General features: G+C 42.1%; 1 protein-coding gene across 1 annotated transcript in view; it reads right to left on the reverse strand.

The window, feature by feature from the left end:
- Positions 1-25,831, reverse strand: part of COL13A1 (collagen type XIII alpha 1 chain) — a 578,485-nt gene that overhangs the window by 416,204 nt on the left and 136,450 nt on the right. The gene's annotated exons all lie outside the window — the stretch shown is intronic.

Genomic DNA, 25,831 nt, shown 5'->3' on the forward strand with positions numbered 1-25,831 from the left:
AAGATCTGTAAATGGTTAATCTAATCAGAATGAGACAATGTTTGGAAGGGGAAAAAAAAGACCAGAATGACAAGACATTCAAGAGAGGCCAATTTTTTTTTTTTGTAAAGTGTCCCAAGACCTAAGAGGGCGCTGGTAACACACTACCTTTCATGAACAAAAGGGGGGATGTATATTGTAATGAGGTAGGTGCGGATAGCTGTCTGGGACACATAATCTAATTAGGGAGAAACAATGATCAGCAAACATTAAGTCACAAAAAAAAAAAGGTTCAACATACTATAGTTTTGTGAATGGGCTTCAGATCTAAAGAGATATTGATAATACATACAAAAAGCCCTGTAAATGATAACCCAAGCAAGAGAACAATCTTATTCTATAAGATGTCCATCACATGGCAGAGAGGCCAGGTAGCTTTTTTTTTTTGTTTCAATACACAGGTTTTGAGGTTTGTTGGTGGTTACGCCCCACCTAATGCTGGTGATAAAAGGGTATAGCCTGTGACCAGAAAAGATTCAGCAGTCTGGAGTTTGAAACAGAAATGGATTCTTCAAACAAAGAAAGGCAGAAGCCTGTGTTTATTAATAAAATGTCACTTACTAAACGAAGAAAACAAAGACAATTAAAAGGTGAGTTAATAGTTTTAATGTATATTTTTAGATATGATTTTTAAAAAAACAGTAGTAAAAAACAGTGTTTGTCTGTTTTATCATTAGAACAGGAAAATATTGCAAAATCAGACACACATTTGAACATAGAAGAAGAAGAACAGCCTGGCTGCAGTAATGCCTTAGAGAAAAAAGACCAACAAGGCATTTCTGACAGCAATACAAATAATGGTGAGAAATAGGTTTTCCTTAATGTCTATGACCCCCCAAATGTCTCTCTTTTTTTCCTTCATAACAGTCAACGAAGCAGAGATCTATTTACAAAGACATCAAAAGTGTGTGTGTGACCCTGTGTTTTTTTAATTTTATTTTGTAATTTTTAGAATGTGAAAACTGTGCAAACAAAACTATTTCCAAAAGAAAGAGAAAAGAGTCTGAAGATGCAGTTGAAGGTAAGAAGTATTTTTTTATATCTGTACGGGTAAAACAACAATTAGTTCACAGCTGTGTAAAAGAAAAGGTATTACCATTTTTTTGTTTTTTTTACATAACAGACCATGAGCAGCATATGCCAAAGAAATCTGACAAAAGACCATACAAAAAACCAAGAGATAAACAAAAAAGTAAGAATCTATACTGTTATAGTTTAAGAAAAATTCTTCTTAAAATATTGCAAAAAAAAGTATGAGCCCACCCATGTTAATTATTATTATTATTTTTAATTTTAGACCGTGAAAAGACTGCAAAAAAGCCTATTTCCGAAAGAAAAGATGAGAGAGACAGCAACAGACCTGTGCACAGGGTGGAAGTAGAGAAAGAATGTGAAAGCATGTTCTTAGATAATTGTACCGATGACAATGTTTCAGGGGGGTTGGTAAATAATTGTATACCAGAGACCTCTGAAAATGCAGCTGTAGAAAATGAACCGGTTAATTTTGTGCAATTTGTGAGAAGGTGGAACCGTGATTTAGAAAAATTTAATGGCGTGCTTTATTCAGAGGAATTTCGTTTTATTAATTTAGATAGAATAGATTCTTTCATAGATGCGCAAAATGTTGTGAGACAAGGCATACAGCATGTTCTAAATGAAATAAGCCATAACGTGTCCCCCCATGATTATATACAGATTCATTTACATTCTACAGGTTTTCATAATTCTTTGTATTCGGGAAAGTTAAACCCTCAGGATTTGAACGCTGATGATTTCTTAGATCAAGTTAGTAAACTCCTGCAGAGTTATAGAGAGATACAGTTTGGTGAGACATTCCGCATAGTCATTCTTGTTATAAGGAACAGAGGGGGCGGGTCACGAAGGGTTTTAAGGCCTATTCTGTACAGTCAAATCATACATAAAAAGAGAAGGCATTTAATAGACTTGAATAACACAGATAATAAACTATGTTTTGCAGGGAGCGTTACAGCACTCATGTCACCAACAAAGCTCACAGATGCAGAGCTATTAGACCGTGCTAAAAAACTGCACACAGAGCTAGGGTGGTCAGAACATAAAAAGGTCATGCTAGATGATATCTCAACATTTGAACAACATTTGGGTATAAACATAAGAGTTGTGCTTTATACAAAAGAATGGGGGTGTTTTAAGACAAAGGACAGACCTGAATTCCAGAAAACTGTATTTATATTGCTACATGATGACCATTTTTATGGAATCTTAGATGTAAAAAAGCTCTATGGGGAGCGAAACTTCTGTCATTTTTGCCAGAAACCATATAGTCACGATCATAATTGTACATTATGGTGTCGCCTCTGTTTAACAGCAATGTGTGTAGACAATATTGGGGTACAACAGAGATGTCCGAAATGCAGGCTGTATTGTCGTTCTCAAGAGTGTTTAGAAAGGCATACGGTTCTGGCTTTAAAAAAAGAAGTTGAGTGTTTGCTTAAAATACTGTGTGAAAAATGTGAATCGTATGTTGATAAAAAACATAAATGCCGGGTCAGACAATGTAAGCTTTGTTCTGAGCCCTTGATCGCTGGCGACAAGCATTTGTGTTTTATGCCCCCTATTGATCATGCACAAATATCTGAAAAATATATATTTTATGATTGTGAATGTGTTCAGGAAACAGGCTTTCATGTTCCAAATTATATATATGCAACAGATTTAAACAACACAAGAAACTGGGAGTTCAAAGGTCTTGAGAGTATTTCTAAGTTTGTTAAGATTTTTTGTGACAAAAAGTTCAAAGGATACACCTTCATAGCGCATAATTCTAAAGGCTATGATGGTTATTTTGTAGTTAGAGAGCTGCTAAAGGAAAAGATGGATGTGCGCTTGTTAGCTCAGGGTGCTAAGCTCTTAGAAATCACGATAGAACCCCTGGGTATACGGTTTAAAGACTCTTTAAATTTCCTGCCCATGAAGCTTAGCAAGCTTCCGCAAGCCCTGGGGTTTCAAGGCTGTAAGGGTTATTTCCCGCATTTTTTTAACACCAGGGTTAATCAAAATTATGTGGGACCTATGCCCGGTGTTGAGTATTACGGAGATGGGTATATGATGTCTGGAGAAAGAGAGGAGTTTTTAAAATGGTACAGCGACAATCAAAATAACACCTTTGATTTACAAAAGGAGCTGGCCTATTATTGCCAACAGGATGTGAACATTCTGAGGCAAGCTTGTGTCTTATACAGAAATGAAATCATGGCTTTGACAGAGAGAGATGTGGTTGTAGAGCAGGATGGTGGATCTAAAACTGTGAAAAGGTGTATAGACCCCTTCCAATATATAACACTAGCATCTGTGTGCATGGCTATGTACAGGTTTATGTTCTTAGAACCCAAGACCGTGGCACTCGTCCCTCCAGACAACTATCACAGACACACAAAGAGATATTCAACACCCTCTATACAGTGGCTGATGTATACAGAGGCCACAGAGAAAATACAGATCATCCATGCTCTAAAGGGGGGTGAAAAGCAGGTGGGTCCCTATTTTCTTGACGGTTATGCACTTATTGATGGGGTACCAACAGCTTTTGAATTTAACGGCTGTTTTTTCCACGGTTGTCCGAGCTGTTATAACGATAAAGACCAGAACCCCTTAACGGCTACAACCTTTGGTTTTCTCAATTACAAAACACAAATCAAAGCAGATTTCCTGAAAAGAAGAGGGTTTAAGGTCATAAGCTTGTGGGAACACGAATGGAAGAGAATGGTGAAAGAAAATATCAGGGGTTGTGCAGACTTTCTGGTTAAATCAGGCCTGCCGCAGCAGCTAGTACCCAGAGATGCCCTCTTTGGTGGTAGAACCAATGCTACATGTTTGTACTATAAAGCCAGGGCTGATGAAAAAATACATTACTATGATTTTACCAGCCTCTACCCCTTTGTCAATAAAACCAAGGAATACCCTGTTGGCCACCCGCAAATCATTTATGACAGCTTTGGTCCCCTCTCAGACTATTTTGGGCTTGTTAAAGCCAAAGTGTATCCACCACGAAAGATCTTTTTCCCAGTATTACCGGTCCATGTGAGTGGTAAACTCATGTTCCCACTGTGCCGCACATGCGCTGACAACAGTCTGCAGGATATGTGCAACCACACGGATGAGGAGAGAGCCCTCGTAGAGACTTGGTGCACTGTGGAGATGAATGAGGCTGTTGCAAAAGGGTATGTGGTTGCTGAAATATGTGAAATATGGCACTTTGAATGTAAATCTGTCAGCCTGTTTTCTGAATACATAAAAATGCATCTCCGTCAAAAACAGGAGGCCTCTGGTTACCCTCAGTGGTGTACCGATGTAGAAAAACAAAACATGTATATATCTGATTTTACAAAAAAGAAGGTGTAGTTTTAAGGCCTGAACAGGTTAGTATAAACCCCGCAAAGCGTCAAATTGCCAAGCTTTTCTTAAACTCTTTGTGGGGGAAGTTTGGTCAAAGAACAAACCTACCTGTTACAAGTATTGTGAGAGATCCTGACGATCTGTATAAGTATTTGTTTTCACCCGAATATGATGTTTCATCATGCGATTTTATTGATGATGAAACAGCCTGTGTGACATGGAAGCATTCAAAAGACCGCAGCATATTGTCAGGTAATACAAACATCTTCATTGCCTGTTTCACAACTGCTTATGCTCGTTTAGAACTGTACAAACTGCTTGACAGTTTGCAAGAACGTTGTCTGTACCACGATACAGACTCTGTGATTTTTGTGAGTCGTGAGGGTGCCAGCGATCCCCCTTTGGGAGATTATTTAGGACAGTTGACGAGCGAGAAACCCGCAGACGAGCATATCACAGAGTTTGTATCGGCTGGCCCCAAAACATATGGCTACAAACTATCCAGCGGAAAGACCTGTATGAAAGTGAAGGGGTTTACGTTAAATGTAGAAAATTGTAAAAAGATCAATTTCACTAATTTGAAAGACCTCGTCTTTGACTATAAAACTGACGCCGTGGACAAGAGTCCTAAAAAGATACAGGTACAACAATCTGGGATCATTAGAAACAAAAAGACCTGGGCGATAGAGACCGGCCTACTTAAGAAAACACAAAGGGTCGTATACGATAAAAGGGTGATAAAAGAGGGTTTTAACACGCTGCCTTATGGATACTGAATTTGTGGATGTGCGCTGGAGGCACCCATTTTCGTGTATTTTAGCCGGACCGTCAAATAGCAGCAAAAGCTTCTTTGTTAAAAACCTGCTAGATCACGCTGGACGTGTGTTGACTGACATGCCTGATAATATTGTATGGTGTTATAGTTGCTGGCAACCTTTGTATAAAGAAATGCTGTGTAAATATCCTTTTATTACCTTTATGGATTCTTTGCCTGATACTTTAATGATGATCAACTGTTTCCAACCAATAAAATAAATATGGTTATTATAGACGATTTGATGGCTTCTGCTTGTAAAAGTGATGAAATCGAGAAAGCCTTCACACAATACGTGCATCACAGAAATCTGAGTATTATATATATTGTACAAAATGTCTTCTGTCAAGGCAAAACAAGCAGAACTATAGCCTTAAATACCAAATATATGGTGCTCTTTAAGAATCCTAGAGACAAGTTGCAAATCGCTATTTTAGCCAGACAGATGTACCCCGGTAAGTCACGCTTCTTTTTAGAAGCCTTTGAGGATGCCACCAGAAAGCCATATGGATATCTCATCGTGGATTTAAATGCTACGACCCCTGAGCGTTACAGATTGAGGACAAACATCTTTCCACCAGAATGGACTACGGTATATTGTGAAAAAACACAACCCCTCCATAAAAAGAAGTGAATATATATTCTCCCCCACATATTTGTTTTGTGTGTGTCCCAGAGATCATGTCTGCTCGCTTAAAGCGGAACCTAGCCCTTTTAAAACTTTTAGTTCAAGCCTCTCCGCAACGGAGAAAAGCTATCCTAAAGGCCGCTTCTAACGATTTAGTGGGGGCCATAGCGGAGATCGCACTAAACACTCTGAGAGGTAATGTTCCTTTATCACAACAGCAGATAAACATCTTGAAAAGGAAACGTCAAGCCATAAGGATTTTGGGTGATAAAAGAATAACACTTAAGAAAAAAAAGAAGCTGGTCAGGGGGGTTTATCGGGCCTCTGCTAGGATTCGCGCTACCACTCATCACGGGGCTTTTGAGCTAAAATACTAATGCAGCACACAGAAAAAATGTATTTAGTGTCTAGTCAACAACTTGACCATTTGAGAAGCCCTTCAGTTCATGAGGAAAATATTAGAACCACAGCTGTTCAAAGACTCGATGAAGAAATGAAAGGTATACTTCAAAGTTCTGGTATGTCTGAATATGAGAAAGCCAAACGCTATTCAGAAGTGCTACAGCGCTATCTGGTGCTTAACAGACACGGAGAAATGGAAAAAGAAAGAATAAATCTGTATCTACCCCCACAGGATGATACAGCAACCTCTGCATTTCTAGAGCACAAAAGCCCCCCAGACCCCATCCTGCAGGAAGTGTTAAACAGCATCAGCATGCACCGTAGAAAAAATGCAGAAATACTGCTCAATAAACTGTCAAAGAATAAGGACATTGCATCCTGGGAGAGTAATGGGACTTTTGTATACAAGGGAAGACCTGTAAGTGGCTCTAACCTATTAGACCTGATTCGTGGAGCTACTCAGACCCGTGCTCTTTCACATCGGAGGATACCCAAAGGTTGGGGAGAGTTCATGCAAACCCTGGCAGAATTAAACATGCCCTCCACCGTCATGGGTAATCCAGCCAACAGGGATCTGCTGGTACAGCTCAAGGAAAATCCTTCAGCGACAACTGCTGAAATGTACACAAAGACTGTAAAGTGCAAAGACCCCCTACCCCGTAAAAGACGTAAAGTACTTGACACAAACAGATGGTTGAAGGTGTAATTATATCTTTTCAAATAAAAAAAAGGCTTTTTTAAAATATAGACTATAGACGTTTGGTTTGTTTTTCAAAAACTCTCAAGAGAGATTGTTTTTATTTAGGATTAGTACAATATTCTTGGTACGGTACACACACCTGGGGGGTATGAAACAGACAGCGAAAAGATTTAGACATACAACATGTTCTCTGTTTGTTGTTTTTTACAAATTGTAAAACCATTTTGTCATTTTGCAATGGTTCTTCGGAATACAGTTTTAAAATATTTTCAAAAGACAGCCCTTTACAACGTTGATGTAGGAAAAACACACAGTGGTTACCGCAGGTTGTAGATACAGGGTGTTGCAGTTGTTTGCTGCTGTATAAAACATCCTCACAATGTTTATTGAAAAAGTTCATAATACTGTTAGGGAAGAACAAACTATCAGGCTGTTGCCCGTAGGAATCAAAAAATTCTCCTGTGCCGTTTTCAGTCACGTATATTGCTAGCCAGTGTTCTCCAGGAAGGTCGTGGGGGTGGGTATTTACCACCAAGCTTGCAGGTTTCTTTTCTATTTGTACATCAGACAGCCAGTCGCTGGGTAGGACGTCTACAAAAGATTTTGTAACATACGGATCCTTCTTTAAAATACGGTAGATCTGTACGGTGTTCATCATCATAGATAATCAAAAAGGACGTTCCTTCTGTGGTTAATTTCTATCACGTTGTCAAAGACACCATACACAATCATATTCACCGTGTGTGGCAAAGCGATGGCAAAACGGATTTCAGCCCGCAGATTACCGGTTTTAATCAAAGAGTAGTGGTCCGTGCACTCTTGGTCGGGTGATAGGTCAAAGGCCAGCAAGGTATAACCTTGGTAAAACTCTTGACGATCAATCAAGAGAGCACTGTCTTTCAAATGTTTACCCGTTGCTTGAACCAGCTGCATGTATTCTCTGATACAACAGCCATTATCGAAATCCGGCTGGAGAGGTTTCCCTGGGACTTGCTCACCATCCACATACAGCGCAGCAAAGTTAATATCGTAATGTTTAAAATTGAAGGGGTTTTTAGAGTAATTACCGCTGAAAGCGTCATTATCCACAAAGCCCAATACGATAATTTTGGGTAATTGTCCCAAAAAGAGGTTTTCCTGGTTAGTCACACGGGCGCCAGCCGGTATGCTAAAGACTTTCAGACTTACACGGTCCACGGCGTACTTGACATTAGCTCTCAGCAGCGCTTCTGCATGCCCCAAACGCACTCCCGGTGACACTTTCACTCTCCTTACAAAGAGGGCTGCAGATAAAATAAGGAGTTTGTACCTCTCGTTGGCATCTCCGCTCATTAAGCAGAACGTATCTTTGTTCCGCGTTAGTTTAATTTTCACATCCACGCCATTTATGAGCAGCTTTTCTTGAAAAAACAGATCGCTATGTAAATGTCCCAGAAGCTCTACTTTATGGCTAACGGCTGTAAAAACAGCTCTTTCGGTAAAACCTTTATTACGGGATCCCACGTCTCTCACTTCATGGTTTCCGGCTGTGTCTTTATAAAACAGGCCGCTTGTAAACTGTGTTTTGAGAGGACCCTCGCCGTAATTGAGAAGCAGCTCTATGAGGGCTCTGTAAGGGTAACAGTTGTTGCTCTGACTAATGAGTCTGTCTCCGAGAGTGACATCCAGCTGGCTAAAAATAGAGGCTATTGGATAGTTCACGAGAGCTACTTTGGCCCCTACATCAAGATCGGACCCATCTTCGTTCACGATTTTGCAGGTCAGGTACAGCAACGTGTTGTTCAAATCCAGGTAATCCTCGCCATGTCCGGCTATATAAAAATCTAAAGGGGCTGTTTCTGACAAGGCAGATAATGGCGGAATCTCCACATAAACACTTTTTTCTATGCTGGTTTGTGTGGGGGCCAGTTGAAACAGATCCAGTTCTGATTTCAAACATTCTTCAGACCCCTGATGTACAAAAGCCATAGTTTTTAGAATATATCTTGCTTCTTGGCGGAGAGGTTTCTCTTCTTACCCTTGCGGTTAGTCTTTTGAGACTTGACACGTTTGGTCTTCTTTGTTTTAAAAGGTTCAGGAGGCCCCTGGTGATTGGTTCTCTTTCTTTTAACAGCTCTTCTAATAACCACTAATCCTGACCCCTCCTGCTCTGTGTTATTGTTCATTTTATGCAGAACCGCCGTTGTGACACGGCCCATAACATCTTTGGCGATGTTTTTTGCTGCACTTTTCACATGAGGTTTAACAATCTCAAAACCCCTTCTCAAAAGAGGCATTGCTTTTCTAAAGAGACTACGAAAAATTCCGCCTATCCCAGCCCCGTACATGACCGGAGCGCCGTAAAACCCCGAAAGGCCTTCACCGGCCTGTGCTGCATAGTAATTTCTGTATGCGCCAGGATCCCCATAGTCTTTAACCACAACCATTTTAAAAAATAGTTTTCCGGGGTCGCAGGTGTAGCTTAAGGATCACTTTCCCATAGCGAAATGAGACGTGTTGGTTCTGGTCCGTCTTTATTTCAAATGTTATGGTGTCTATGTGCTGCTTGTTCACAGGAACATAATGCGGTTTATCATAAGTGAAGGTGATAAACTCGTCCTTACCTCCTTTAGCGGGGACACAGCGAAGTAGCTGCACAAAATGATCTCCCACCAACTGGTGCTCTACGATATCCGTAAACAGGTATAGGGTATTAAACCCTCCTGTGATATCCGTTGGAAATAGCGAGCAGTTCGTATTCGTTTTAGCTTCTAGCCCCAAAATGGTCGCTAAGTCACCCCCTGCGGAAATTACTGCTTTGTCCTCTGACTTTAATTTGATTCTTCGGATATTGGGGTCATAGATGATTCGTGGTGCCATGGGTTTGAGGAGACTGTTCATGTCGTGGTTCATTTGATCCGTCAGGTTTTGAACGGTTGCATAATACCCTCTTTGTACAACAAAGTGATGCTCCGTGCTTCCTTCACCAGTGGTGACAACATATTTATGGTCTTCTTTAATATTATCCCATGTGTTCGGGTACTGTATTTCCACCAGACCCACTTCCCACGGGCCCTGTAGGTCCAAAGGTCTAGCTAATTGTGTGGTGAAATTAGAGCTGTTGTTTTGTGGAAATATTCTCACAGAGGCGTTACTAGGCAGCGTTACGTAAAATCCCCCTTCATTCATTTTTTTTCTTTTTATGAGACAAGGCCTTTTCAAATCAAATGTTTTGAATCTCTGATGCTTTTATCCAGCTGTTAAATTTTTCAGGCCATCCTCGCCATTTCACAAAGCACTGCTTGTTCTTACCTCTCCCTTTTACCTTTAGAACCTTATCAACGCGGTATATTCTGTCCTGTTGAGGGCTGACTTTCTGTAATTCTTCAGGATAAAAAGAACCTTGAATGGTTTCCTCACCATAATCTTGTATCTTGTACACTGTTTTCTGTCCCCTGCTTAGGACATCAGTTATTATAAATATCTCATCTGTCCATGTTTGTTCATAACCTTTTTCAAATTTCCCTTTAGTTTTTGACAGTCTAACATGATCCCCCTTTTTAAAAAAGGCTTAGCAGTTTCATGTTTGTTGTTATTGCCGTAGATTACTTTCCAGAACCGCAGTGAGTTTGAGGTTGTTACATCGATGGGGCGGGCCTGTATTGTTCTGTGAAAACTGCGATTGTAACTGTTCATAAAAGCCGGAAGCACATCTTCATAGCGAAAAGTGTTGCGCGCTGTAAAGTATCGCCACATTTTGGATTTTAAAGTCCTGTTAAATCTCTCCACAACTGCTGCCTTAACATCGTTGTTGGTCACAAAATGCTGAATGCCCCTGTATTTTAACAAACTCTTCACAGATCTGTTTAAAAACTCTTTACCTCTGTCTGTTTGTATTTTGTTGGGAACACGACCACCTTTAAATATATTTTCAAAGGCCTCGGCCACTTCACGACCTGTTTTTGTTTTTAGGGTCACAGCCCACGCGTATTTTGACAAAATATCTATCACCATCAAAATGTATTTGTAGCCTCTGTTATAACCAGACAAGGCTGTCATATCAACCAAATCTGCTTGCCATTGCGCATCCACATCAGACACTATGGTTTTATTTCTTTTAAATCGTACCCTAGCAGGTTTGTGTAAAGAATAAGCATCTTGTTCTGTAAGCCAATCAATCACTTGTTTCTTGGTCACAGACGGCATACATGCTTTAGCTGCCTGCAAAAGAGGTGTTATACCGCCAAAACTGCCGGTATTTCCTGGCTCATTATAAATTTTCTTTAAGATCCGCTGGTGCATTCTTGTTTTTTTATATGGCTGTAAAATACAGAAGTCTGTTTTTTTTAAAACAAAACTAAAGCCTTGTGTTTCACCATTGCAAACCTACACCCCCCACTGCTTTCAATTATCCTCTGCTCAGATTTAGGTCTGGGGGAAGGGCGGATTGAGGCAGAGAGGGGCGGGGGAAGGGGTGTTGTTGGATTCTCCCTGTCTCTGTGTATAGAATGAGTCACGGCTTCCTGCCTGCTCTCTGGTAACTTTTTTTATTGGGGCATGCCTATCTACAGCAAGGGCTTGGAGGGGTGGGCTTGGGCTTCTGGTGACATCACTGGGGGGGTTTGGCTTGGGGGTTTGAGTGACAGCGTACCCATTATACTACCCGGTCCCTAGTCTTTTGGAAAAAAAAAAACAAAAACCTGTCTTTTGCAAAGTTTGATCCTGCAGTTCATGCAATTCACCACCGGTAGCTTCAATCACTTGTTTTAAAAAACCCAAATCCTTGTCAACAGAATAAGCCATAGTTGTTCTGCCTCCTAACAGCTTGTATTTTTTGTTTGTTTTTTTAAAAACAGAGTGGCTAGAAAAAAAGCATATTTCCTGCAGTTTTCCTGCCTCCTAAAAGCATACTACCGGCTCTGACATCATTAAAAGGCATCAGGAGGTTCTAGGAGCGCATATTTCGGGACTTTTGTATTGTTCTTCCGGTGAAATCATCAAAAACAGCCAGAGTCCATTAATACTGACATCATTAAAAAGCGACAGGACCCTTTCTGATGACGTTTTAGGGGGTGTGTTTTTGGGGGGCGGTGTGGGGGTGGACTTCCGGTGATGTCATACCCGCTACGTCACAGGGGGGTGTGGCTTGGGGTTGGGGTGTGGGCGGGGTCATCCGTGACATCATGGGGGGGCGGTTTGGGGGTGGGGTGTGGGAGGGGCTCCCCATTCACTTCTATTGGGAGGGGAGGAGCATCGATGGGGGTCTGGGCGGGGTCTGGGGCGGGGCCAGGGGCGGAAGGGGTGGGGCCTGTGGCGGAAGGGGTGGGGCCTGGGGGCGTGGTCGAGGGCGGGATGAGGCGGGAGGGGCGTGGCTACGCCTCCATTCACTTCTATGGGGAGTGGGCGGGGCTTAGACCGGAAGTGAATGCTGATTGGCTGCGGAAGGGGTGGGGCCTGTGGCAGAAGGGGTGTGGCTGGGGGCGTGGTCGAGGGCGGGAGGAGGCAGGAGGGGGCGTGGCTACACCCCATTCACTTCTATGGGAGTGGGCGGGGTGTGGGCGGGGCTTAGACCGGAAGTGAACGCTGATTGGCTGCTGTCATCCTTATCTCACCTGCCAATCAGTTTGATTGATCGTGTACCCATTATACTACTAAGATATGCAAAGTACATATGCTCAAGTAATTGCTTAAAATTAGGAGCATACATGCGGTAGGCGTATTTTAAATCGTGTGTGTGCATGATTTAAAATCCCATTGTATCTCCACTCATGTGTATGGGGCGGATTTTAAAAGGAGCGCGAATAGCCTACTTTTGTTTGCGCTCCAGGCGCAAACAAAAGTACGCTGGATTTTAGTAGATAAAAACCTGGATCGGCGCGCGCAAGGCTATGGATTTTGTATAGCCGGCGCGCGCCAAGCCGCACAGCCTACCCCCGTTCCCTCCAAGGCCGCTCCGAAATAACTCTTGAACACTATTAACAGGCTACTTCCCGACCTTTCCCATGGGGCTGAGATACTAACAAACAGCCCGGCGGGAAGATTTGATTCAATAAGACAGCGTTTGCATTAGTCAACCAGGACTCGGTTATACATAGGGAGGATAACTGTGAAACATGTGCATGCGTGTATGAGGGCGCAAACGATTTTACTACAGTATTTTATAATATGCATGTTTCCCATACGTGCATATTATAACATAGGCGTATGTTTGCTACAAAGCAGGCATGTGCACGTAGGCCTATGCACAAATCTATTTTAGGTAAAATAATAATGCACTGAAACCATGCATTTCAATGCATTAAAAGCGCATAGCTTACCCATCTATTTTAAATATATACGCGCATATAATTTACATGTGAAAGTAAGTGAGGACTGACTCGGGTAGTCCTGATTTGCATGCGGAACTTGGCCAATTCTATAACACGTGCGCGTTGAGGAAATTTCCTAGTTTTACCAATTAGTCCACCAGTTCACCCAGTCCTTTTCCAGGCCATTGAAACCCTCCTGGCTCTTCAGCCTGAACTCCTCTCAGTTTACCTGGACCTACCCCCCTCCCCCCCAGTCAGTACTTCCCAATAAACACCTTTATTATCACTTACGCCAGATAATTAGCAGGTGTAAAATTACAGAAACAAGTTGGAAAAGGTACAAGCGCGTGTGTCTTTTAAAATAGCAACTTACACGCCCATGCTGGCCCTGCCCCAGAATGCCCCAGACCATCCCTTTATTCAGCACATATATTTGCGTGCAAAAGTGCACTTTATATAAAATACAGAATATGCGCATAGCGGCTACTTATGCACGTATATGCTAATTTTTGAATGTGTAATGCTTTTAAAAATTGCCTTTAAAAGTCAGGTTGCTGAAGCAGCAGCAAATCGTATAGAACTGGGATCTTTTTCTTCAGTGACTGAGCACTTATGAAAACAATTTTAAAATCTGACTCAAAATTAGCAGGACCTAGAGACCTAAAATTAACCGGGAGCAAAAATATATGGCTGTCGCTTAATAATTCCTAAATGCTCGGAACCAGAGCTCGCCGTAACTGCCTCTCCCACAGACCACCGGAATATTGCCCACTGAGTCATTACAGAGGCCCTCCGATGAAAAAACCCAAGACATGTGCTCAGCACTACTCCAAGTAAAAGCAATCCTAATAGATGGGATTCGAACCCGGGTCCTTTCACTCCATTTCTAAGGAAATTCGGCAGTCAGGACAGCTGTAGTCCAGAGGTTCTAACTCACAACCGAATCTCCTAATCCTCCGTCAGAGCTCATATTACAGCCGCATGGAGTATTCCAGTTCCACTCTCTCTGAGGTCAGTTGTGAAGCTGGCAGTAATTTGCAGATGGTTATGATGTTTGTTTTCTTAATTAAAAAATGTGAATTTCCTTCCAGTATGTCATTGGATAACCCTCAGAGAGTCCCCCAAGAACTAGCCTTTTTCAGGAAGGGGCTCCTTTCTGAACCTTTCCCAAGCCTAGATGAAAAATTCAGAAGGAAATATTGGCAATACTTTACCATTTTGTCTCGGATAGTTTAATAGCAGATAAAGCTTTACATGCAACAGTGTGTATCTTGGGACATAGGAAGAATTTGGATGGGAAAAGAAACAGTAATGCTGGAAACTCGGGGGGAGATTGAGAGGCATAGCCAGATCCCAGCATAGGACAGCAAGAACTCTGGTGGACAAAGATACGGCAACCGAGAAAACTCTTATCAATAGGAAAAAAAAAAGGTGTTATAAACACAGAATGCTACCTGCGTGGGGCACAGGGAAATCTAGAAGCTTGGTGGGACAGTGCCTGTGCATACCTGGTCTTGGACAGAGGAAGCCACGAGGATTACAGCATAGGAAATTTAATACGGTGATTGACACTGGCGATAGACTGCAATGGGTTTCATGGCACTCCTGTGTTTATATCTTATTTCAATGAATTGACGAAATCTAGGAGGATGATTGAGAAGTCAGAGTAGCTTCTGTTCAGAAGCTTGGGAAAAGCAGTCTCCCAGGGGATTGACCTGAGTAACTAAGCAGTCTCCTGGTTAGATGACCCTGGTTGAAATCTTGCCCCCCCCTAAGTTCAGTTAAAACTATGCATGGGCATTGACAACGTTTAACACTGAGGGTGACTTTCAAAAAAATCTCAGACCTTAAGTTAAATTGATTTTCAGCCAAATCTAGCCATTTGGTTTTTTTTTTAGCAGAAAATCATCCTAAATGTAAGTGGCTAAAACTTAGCTCTAAAGTACTAGTTTGCTCAGCCACTGGAAACCTAAATGTTGGTGGCTGGCCAGTTAAGTACCCTCCCGTCTGCCCGGAAGAAAAAATAACCAAAAAGGCTGATATCCCCCTTGATCTCCCCTCCCTCCTGCAACTTTGAACATGTGCTGGGGGAGCTGCCAGCCCTTTCATCCTCCCCTCCCAGCTGCCCAAAGTCAAAATAGCAGGGGAGAGTCGCCAGCGCCTCACCCACCTACCTACCTAAAGCCAAAATAACCTGTGGTACAGAAAGGCCTCATTCCCCCACACATTTTTCAAAAGCCCTCCAAAACATTGCAAAGTTTAGCTGAGAGGACACAGGTTTACAGCCCTCCCAGCAGCGTCCTCCAGCTCTTTTGAATTTGCAGGTGGGGGTGGGGAGGAAGAGAGCTGGTAGCAGTTTGAAAGTGGTGCAAGGGAATTAGAATGGGGGTGGGCCTGACAGCTCCCCAGCACAACTTTCAAAAGCAGTTAGGAGGCAGGGATGATCTGGCTCACCACATTTAAGCTAGCTGTGCGGTGCCTATATTTGGTTGGCCAAGTTAGGTGGCTATTGCTGGAAAGCAGCATTAGATACCTATCTTCCCTTAACCTAACACCCCACCCCGGGACCCGCCCTGGTTTTAGGCATCTAACTTGAAGCACCACTCACCACCAGTCGATTTTCATAGGGGCCACTTTAGGTGCTTAACTCCCAAACAGGCCGATTCAAAAAAAACTGCGGGAGAGCCGGCGCTCCGAGGCGAGTGCCCGCTCTCCCGATGCACGCCCAGGCAGCTCTCCTGGGTGCGCGATTTTATATTTAAATTAGTGCCGGCGCTAATAAGGAGGCGGCGGCTGTCAGCAGGTCTGACAACCGACGCTTAATTTTACCGACGTCGGTTGTCGAACCCGCTGACAGCCACGGTTTCGGAAAACGGACACCGGCAAAATTGAGTGTCTGTTTTCCAACCCACGGGCAGATTTTTTTTTTTTTAAAGAAGTTTTTACATTTTTTTTATTTTTGGGGCCTCTGACTTAATATCGCTATGATATTAAGTCGGGAATAACTAATAGGGCCATCAACATGCATTTGCATGTGATGAGCACTATTAGTTTCGGGGGGGGGGTTGGCCGCCCGTTTTCCACACGCTATTACCCCTTACAGTACAAGGGGTAATAATAGCGTGTCAAAAACACGCAGCTAAACAGGGGCTAAACTGTGCATTCGGCTTAGCGCACCATTCTGTATCGGCCTGAAAGTTGGAAACCTAAACCCTTTGAGAATCAGCCCCATAGTAACATAGTGGATGGCAGAGAAAATACAATCAGCCCATTTAGCCTGCCCCGCGTTATCCATCTCCATGCTGCTAAAGATTTATTCTAGCTGCCAGCCATAGAGTGTGACTGCTTGTAAGATACAACTCCCTATCCAGGGAATCATCTTCCTCCTTAGTATTCCACAATCTTGGTTAGATGAACATGCAAGATCCCCTGTTTAGGTCACGTCCAGTACCCCTCCCTTCCCCTGTCAAAGCACAAAACTGTTGCCCATAAATCCAGCCTTCTAGGTCCTCTGCACGGACTGACAGATAGACCCAGCTATGTGAGCACTTGCATTTCTACTAGGACTTCCAGTTATTACTGGTCTTGCTCCCTGCTGCAAGTTTAATTCTAGAATTACATCCGACATCTGCATCCCGTGCTCGTCCCCATAAACAAGTTTAGATAACTTCTGATTTATCCATTTTCTTCTTGACTGCATCTCTGTCACACCTATTTCATACTTTTCACTCAGTTAGAAAGAGGTATTCCTGTGGGAGTGGTTAGGTTGGGGGAGAACAACACGTGCACACTTGGATTTTCCAAGGTACATGCTGACTTTTGCCCCTACTCTGCCACCTGGAGAAACAGTAGGTGCACGCCGGTAGGTGGACATTTTGTACCCTCGGACCCTGAAGGTAAATTCCAAAGGAAAATTCCCATCCACCATTACTTTGCAGCTATGCAAACAATTGACAATTGTTCCCTATATGTGTAGCATTAGGAATCACAGGAAACAGTTTCAGATTAGTACTACAGCATATGTTAAAAACAGGACAAACGAGGATGACTGCCTGGCTTCAGATCTTATGGGGCAGGTGGGTTAGTCCCGAACTTTTAGCAAGACTTCCGGGAGGGTTCTATGAAGACTGACTTGCTGGTTCCTTTTGACCTAGAGCCAGGTGGAACGATGATATATGAAGGAGGGTACGAAAGTGGCTTGCAAAGTGGAATGTGCCTTCAAGTGACTACGAGAGTGATCTTGAGCAAAGTCACCTTAACTGTGGCAGTATGCCGAAATGCAGAAACCATTCATTCTCTATTTTGACTAGCCCTCCCCCTCTCCATCTCTTCATAACTCAACTGTGTTTTCATAAGTCATCCTAGCAGAAGCATGCATAACCAAAATACATTTCAAACTGACTTTTGACCCCACATCCAACAGAATAACATTCTAAAGCTTCAGGGTAGACAAAGTTAGCAGTCAGGAAAAGGAACCAGGAAAATAAATGTAATGCTGTTATCTTATTGAGAATTTTTTCAGTCTGGAGGCTATGGCTAGGGCTCCCCAAACCTATCCTGGTGACCCCATAGCCAGTTGGGTCTTCAGGATATCTACAATGAATATGAATCAGATAAATCTGCATATACTGAATGCAAATTTATGTCATGCATATTCACTGTAGATATCTTGAAAACCCGACTGATTGTGGGGTCACCAGGACAGCTTTGGGAAGCCCTGCCTAGGCACTGCTCAGATTCATTGTGGGTTGTTTTTTTTAATGAGATGGTTATCATGTAACAAGCACGAGCGGTCTGTGACCTTTGATAGACGACAGATTCACCCTGAACTCTAGGTCTCTCTTGCACTTCATTCTTCACAGAAAAATAACATAACATCAACTGCTGTCCTCGCAGTAGTTTAACAAAATAATATCATAGGTCAGTTCTATTATCAGGAGCTGCTTTCTCCTCCTTCCCTGGGCTTTCCTTTGCCTTCCTCTGAGGCTAACCTATATTCCTTCTCAGAGGAGTCATCCTGCATCCAGAATGCCTCTTCTTAAGGTGGACTGGGATCAGACCCCTGGGACCGGTAATTTAAGGTATTCTGAGGGTTTCTCTGGTACACTCCACCACAGGAGCACACTCTTCATCTTATTTTTCTATCGGAATCATTGTACTCTAATTTAAGAACATAAGAAATTGCCATGCTGGGTCAGACCAAGGGTCCATCAAGCCCAGCATCCTGTTTCCAACTGAGGCCAAACCAGGCCACAAGAACCTGGCAATTACCCAAACACCAAGAAGATCCCATGCTACTGATGCCAATAATAGCAAAGGCCATTCCCTAAGTAAACTTGATTAATAGCCGTAAATGGACTTCTCCAAGAACTTATCCAAACTTTTTTTAAACCCAACTACACTAACTGCACTAACCACATCCTCTGGCAACAAATTCCAGAGCTTAATTGTGCGTTGAGTGAAAAAGAATTTTCTCTGATTAGTCTTAAATGAGCTACTTGCTAACTTCATGGAGTGCCCCCTAGTCCTTCTGTTATCCAAAAGTATAAATAACTGATTCACATCTACTCGTTCAAGACGAGTAGATGTGATTGTTGCACCCAGGACCTTTAATATCAATCCTGTACCTTGGTCTGATCATTTCTTTATTCCATTTATATTCTTACTGAGTGTTGCTCTTCCTTTGGTTCCATCATGGCTTCCTTCTTCTACTAGAGGCCCTATTGATCTAGTTGCATTTTAATCTCAATGGTTGAGTCTTTCTGTTTAAGTCTATCAAACACTTTAGACATTGTTGCTTCACTTAGACTGTCTAAACCTAGCAAGCATCAGCCTCATGTGCCCTAATACTCCTTTTAGTTAGTTTCTTTGAAAAAGAACATGCAGAGAGCGAAGAGACAGTGCCATAAAAACCACAGTGCGGAATAATTACAAAACAGCTCATAGATTTTATAAGATTGCATTTGCAGCCCCTAGAAGGTCTTTTCTCACTGTTTGCCAGGCAAAGTTCACTTAATTGACCACTTTTAATTATTTACAGGCTGATACAGTAAAAGTCGCGGGAGAGCAGGCGAGTGCCCGCTCTCCTGTGCACACGATTCAGTAAAAAAAAAAAATTCAAATTAGGGCCCGCAGTAAAAAGAGGTGCTAGGGGCACTAGCGCGTCCCTAGCGCCTCTTTTTTGACAGGAGCGGCGGCTGTCAGCGAGTTTGACAGCCAACGCTCAATTTTGCCGGCATCGGTTCTCAAACCCATTGACAGCCATGGGTTCAGAAACCGGTCGCCGGCAAAATTGAGCGTCCGGTTTTCAACCCACGAGCCGCGGGCTGATTTTCAATTTTTTTTTAAATTTTTAGTTATTTTTTACTTTTGGGACTTCCGACTTAATATCGCCATGATATTAAGTCGGAGGGTACAAAAAAGCAGTTTTTACTGCTTTTCTGTACACTTTCCCGTTGCCGGCAGAAATTAACGCCTACCTTTGGGAAGGCGCTCATTTCTGAAAGTAAAATGTGCGGCTTGGCTGCACATTTTACTTATTGAATCTCACGGGAATAACTAATAGGGCCATCAACATGCATTTGCATCAATACATTGCCCACTTAACCCCTGGCCTTTCTGGGTCATGCAAAGTTTAAAGGCCACCCTCAATCAAAATTTTTGAAAAAATAGTTCATCTTTCCTTTGCTGAAGGTGTTATTCCAGAATCCCTTAAAAAAAGCTGTTATATGCTCTGTATTGAAAAAGTCCTTTCGGGGGGAGTGACTGCTGAGAAGGGAAGAGAAGTGTGGGCACCTACCCAGGTGAAGAGCTTGCGCTGCTGCCTGACTGTCGGATCTGACCTTCGGGATTCCCTCTCCTTCCCTGCAGCAACATCAGCATCTGGGGACATCTGACTATTTAGCTGAGGCACTAGCAGCGCACAGTCGGGGGCGTGACTGCTGAGAAGGGAGGACAAGAAGCGTGGATCATACCCGGGTGAGGAAGAGCTCGCACTGCTGCCTGATTGTCTGTGTTTACTTCAGGATTCCCTCTCCTTCCCCACGGCGATGTCATCAGCCGGGGACATCTGACTATTTATCTGAGGCGCTAATGGCGCACGGCTAATGCCTGATGGGGGAGAAAAGGAAAAGCAAGGTAACTGCTTCTTCTCCAATTCCTGGACCGCTTAGAGGGCCTATGGATGAATACGTTCAACATTTGGGTAATTCGCCAATTTTGGACAATAGATTTGAAGCCTCAGTGACTGAGGTCTCTTTAAGTCCAGGCTTTGTTCAGCCTCCACCACAACCACCTGGGCTGCCCCCTGGCTCTGATTTGAATCCTAATTCTTTGGTGAACATTCAGATTCCTACTAAGATATAACAGGCTGAACTTAAGCCAGTTGTATTGAATATAGAGCAGGGTGCTGCTTCCACTATGTCTGAGGTTTCTTATTGTGTTTCCTTACCTACTGTTATACCAGCACCACTGGGAAATGTCTTAGAGATGGAAGGACCTAATGTGGTTAATTTGAAAGATATTTGAAAGAAGGTAGCTAAATTAGATCAGACATTAACCCATAATATAGCTCAGATGCCCACTTTCTCAACTGAAACTAGAGTGAAGCCTGAAGAGCATAAGTGTTTTGAATCATTGGAAAGCTCTATTTCTAATATCAATGGGGTGTTAGCATCAGTTCAAAATGCGGAAATATCTTCTATAAAAGATAGCTTGTTTATCCATAACTGATCAGAGGCTTTGGAAAATTTGATGCATAGTAAAAATTTAAGATTTTTTGAATTTTCCTTTGAATTTGAATTTCTTTGAATTCTTCCATTGAGATGTTTTAAAAATATTTAAAAGATATTTTTAGTTTCCCAGAGGATCAAATTCCATGCTTATCTAATATTTATTACCTGTCTAAGCAATGAGCTAATTCAGGTGGGCTATTAGAGGCAACTGAGCAGAATACCTTAGATGCATCAGCCTTCCTAGAATCCTCTATTAACCAAGTACCAACTAGGGCAACATTAATTGTTTCCTTCAACTTAGGGACAGAGATTTTGTTTTTCAAAAATACTGCCTGAATAAAAATGTCTTTTTGTGGTCATAAAATTCATGGTTTTCTTGATGTATCATGAGAAATGCAAAAGAGAAGGAAGCATTTTCTTTCATTAAAAGAGAAGGTGTTATGTTTAGGTGCCATCTTCTTTCTTAAATTTCCATGCAAATGTTTAGTTTCCTTCCAGAATAGTAAATTTGTGTTTTTTGATCCTCTTCATTTAGAAACATTTATCTCGAACAAGTCTTGAGATATTATTGGGATATATCAGGGTGGATTAGACTGAATGATTAATGTTATACTCTTATCTTCTTCTCCCTTATTGCTTATAAAATATTGTTGTTCTTATTGCCTTATGTGTTTCTCCCTTTGCTTAATCTGGACATGAGAATTAGTGTGAATTGTGCATTGATTTATGTATTTTGATGAGGAGATTTTTCCTTTTGTGAAGATGGATAATCTTGTATTTCCTTTTTTTTTTTTTCTATGTATTTGAATACAGTCAATAAAATATAATTTTTTAAAAAAGCCCTTTCCAAGCCTGTGAGTTATTGCCAGATCTCAAATCTCTTCTCTGTGGGGAAAGTACTTCAAACATGTGCATTAAGGCAATTAACAGATTTTTTTGGAAGAACACAAAATTTTAGACCTTTTTTCAGTGCAGCTTCCATCATGGGCAGAGCACGGAGTCATTGTTAGTCTCCCTGCTGGACTTACTCACTATTACATAAGATAAATTGAGAGGTGTTGTTCTTTTGGTATTTCTTGATATCTCTTCTGCATTGGACTGGGAACAGGTGATGGGGCATGATGGTGGTTTCAGTTTCTCTTAAGTGGTTGTATGCAGCAGGTGAGATTTGTTGATAGTTGCTCAGTTTGGTGGAATTTTTTTGTGGGCGTGCCTCAGGGATCAGCCCTTTCATCAGTGCTGTTAGCGTTCAATCTTTATCTTCAAACTTTGGACCTCATTTACTAAGCATTTTTCACATAGACATAGAATGGAAGAAAAGCCTTCGTGAATCAGGCCCTTTGGGAGCTATTCTTGCCTGCCTCATAGATATAAAATATTGACTGTATGCTAACAACATACAGATTCTTTCTTTGTGTTTTATGTACTGCTAAGACTTACTGTATTTTTATTGTTTTGTGCCAATGATATTGTACATTGCTTTGATTTTATCTCAGAAAGGCAATTTAATAAATACAATAAACTAAACCATCTTCTTGTGGCGGATATCTGGTTGCTGCTGTGAATACCCTCTCAGGGACGGTAAATTTTAAACAGGAGCATGGGCATCCATGTGTGCACATTTGTCGGCCCCGCCCACAGAAGTGGACATTTTATAACATACACATGTACGTGCGTGGATCTTATAAAATAGCCTCACCGTGCGCACATGTGCACACAATTTTAAGAGGTCGTGCACCTTTACGCACAAATGCTGCTTCTACCGCATAAGCAGGGGGATTTAATAGACATGCACGCCAACGCCATTACCAGTTTTCCCAGGTTGTTCCCAGTTCGCCCAGGTAAGGGACAGGGCTTCCAAACCCCTCTAATTTAATAGCCTCCCTTCTCCCCTATTAGCCCCCAACCCTTAAAACCCCGCCGATCTATTTATCTTTAATTTATTACTTAGACATCCTCCACAGCAGAAGTAAAGTTACGTGGCGGGGACTCCGGCACACGCTTGTGCACTAATTTGAAGTTGAAATCCCAAGAGCACCAGACCACGCCCAGACCCCCACCCCTTTTTTGGAACATTTCATTCGTGTGCACAGCGAGTGGTGCATACTCAGGTGGCTCTTAAAACCCACTTGGTGTGCACCGACCCAACATATTTGCATATCTCCTGGTTTTGGCACGCACCAGCCTTTTAAAATTCACCTGTAACTGTCTTCAGATAATTGATAGATGGATGGCCACGTGGACTTACCTTTAACATGCAGAAGACAGAAAGCCCCTGGATTACCCAAATGTGCTCCCTGAGGTACTTTTGACTTTACAGTATGGGGATCTTGAGCTTTGGTTCACAGCGGAGATTCAAGATCTAGGCGTTCTATTGGACTCAGAATTGTCTTTTAAACCTCAGATTCAAGCCATCTTGAAATCTTCATTTTACAAATTGAAGCTTATGCATAAACTGAAATATATTCTATCTATGAGTGATTTTTGCACTGTAGTTCAGTCCATTGCCTTGCATGCCATGGACTATTGAAATACGCTATATATATGGGTCTCCCACAAAATCAACTATGGGTACTTCAGATGCTGCAAAATTCTGCAGCACAATTAAATACCAACAGTACTCATAGAGAGTACATTGCATCTCAGCTATATGAGTTACATTGGTTGCTAGTCATTCAAAGGATTAATTTTAATGTAGTTATACTTATCTACAAAGCTCTTAGTGATAAAGGCCTTCACTACTTGAAAGAGTTGTTGAAAGCTTATGTTCCATTACATTCCTTATGTTCCTCTGATAAAATGCTACTTATTCCATCTGTTAAGGAGGCTCACTTGTTGAACACCCAGTAGCATACTTTTTCCTGTCATGTGCCCTCAGTTGTGGAATTCTATACACCCAGAGATTTGTGAGATTACTGGTTATTGATTGCTCAGAAAACATCTGAAATCTTTTTATTTTGTACAGGCTTTTTTTTAGTAGATTGCCTGTGGAGTCTTGTATTTATTTGATGATTTTTATTATGCTTGTTATGTATATTTATTTATTTTATTTTCTGCTTTTTTGGCACTTCAAAGCAGATTACATTCAGGTACTATAGGTATTTCCCTATCCTCACTGGGCTTACAATCTCATTTTGTACCTGAGGCAATGGAGGGTAAAGTGACTTGCCCAAGGTCACAAGGAGTGTCAGTAGGATTTGAGCCCTGGCTTCCCCGGCCCCTAGCCTGCTGCTCCAGCCACTAGGCCACTATATGTTGGTTAAACATATTTTAGCTGCCTAGAACTACAAATCACTTTGACATACAAAGTGCGAAGTACGAACAGAACAGTGCACTCTTGTGAAGATTTGATGATCTTCGGAGTGAGGAAACTCACTCAAAGATGAGATTTGTGCAATGTTCTCTCAACCTTGCTTGATGTTACCCAGGTAGAGAGTCCATCAAGCTAGGTTGAAAGAACATTGCACAAATCTCATCTTTGGGTGAATTTCCTCACTCCGAAGGTCATCAAATCTTCATAAGAGTGCACTGTTCTGGTCATACGTCGCACTCTGTATGTCAAAGTGGCTCCTAACCCCTACACTAATACCTAAACCTCACTTCGAGTAGCTAGGTGGGCCTCCTATAGAGGTATAAATACCTACCTAGTATGAGGGCCTTATAGTTAGTCTCTCTCTCTCTCTCTCTCTCTCTCTCGTTAGGAATTGCAACAATTGTGGTACTTACCACAAAATGCAAAACAATTATCACAGTCTGTGGTAATACTTATGCAAAGCGCACTTTGTGATAAACAGCCTATTACCATAAAACACACCCCTTTTCCTATCACATGCGATATTTAGTGCATTTTGATAAACCCAGGCCTTGGATTGCACAGAATATAAAAAAATATTAAATAAATAAATAAATATATAGAAGAATTTACACAAGAACAAATATCTGTTACAGTTCTCAATTTCAAGGATGGTAAAAGAACTGTGATATAGGTTTGCAGAAGACTCCTTTAGTAGATCTATTCCAGCCTCCAAAGGACACTAGGGCACACTTAGGGTTGTTTCAGCAATTGACTGATTCTCTGGTTCTCCTTTTGTTAAGCACCTTCTTCCCCTCCACCCTGGTAAGAGAACCGCCTTGGAACTCACACGTCTAGTCATAGTCAGGAATGAAAGCTTACACTTGATGGGGTTCCATGAGCCTTCGACAAGCTACAGCCTGCTTCGAAAGCAGGGCTGGGTTTCTATGTGATGGACACTTCATTTCCATCCCTAACCAACTTTCCTTTGATATTACACTAAGGGACTGCTATCAATGTTTGGAGGCAATCCCTATGAGGTAGATTTTAAAAGTCTGGTGCACCCCAAAATCAGGAGATACATGCACAAGTCGGGTTTCTGCATGCCCATCAACTTTTAAAAGCTGCCAGATGCACCTGTATTTCCCGCTGCACACACATCTCAAAAGTTTTCAAAAAGGGGTGGGGAGTGGGCCTGATCTGGGCGGGACATGGGCATTTCAGGGCATGGCTAAGAGATGTGCACATAAATACTTACACGCCTGGGGGTGCGCCCAGATCCCCTACTGCTAGGGACGAGGTGTAAGTTTAAAAAAATAAATAAAAAATTAGCCATTCCTGAGGGGTTTTAAGGGTCTGGGCTAACTGGGGGGAGTGTAAGCTACTCAACCAGGGGGGTTTGGGGGACCTAGCTATTAACTGACTGGGTGAACTGGTGGATGAACTGGTGAAACTGGCTATGGCGCTGATCTGCATCTCTTTTAAAATTTCCCGACTTACATGGTAGAAGCAGGATTTACACGCAAAGTCACTTGCCCTCTTAAAACCAGGCGTACATGTGA

Source organism: Rhinatrema bivittatum, chromosome 7, assembly GCF_901001135.1.
Source record: "Rhinatrema bivittatum chromosome 7, aRhiBiv1.1, whole genome shotgun sequence".
In the NCBI taxonomy this organism is placed as follows: domain Eukaryota; kingdom Metazoa; phylum Chordata; class Amphibia; order Gymnophiona; family Rhinatrematidae; genus Rhinatrema; species Rhinatrema bivittatum.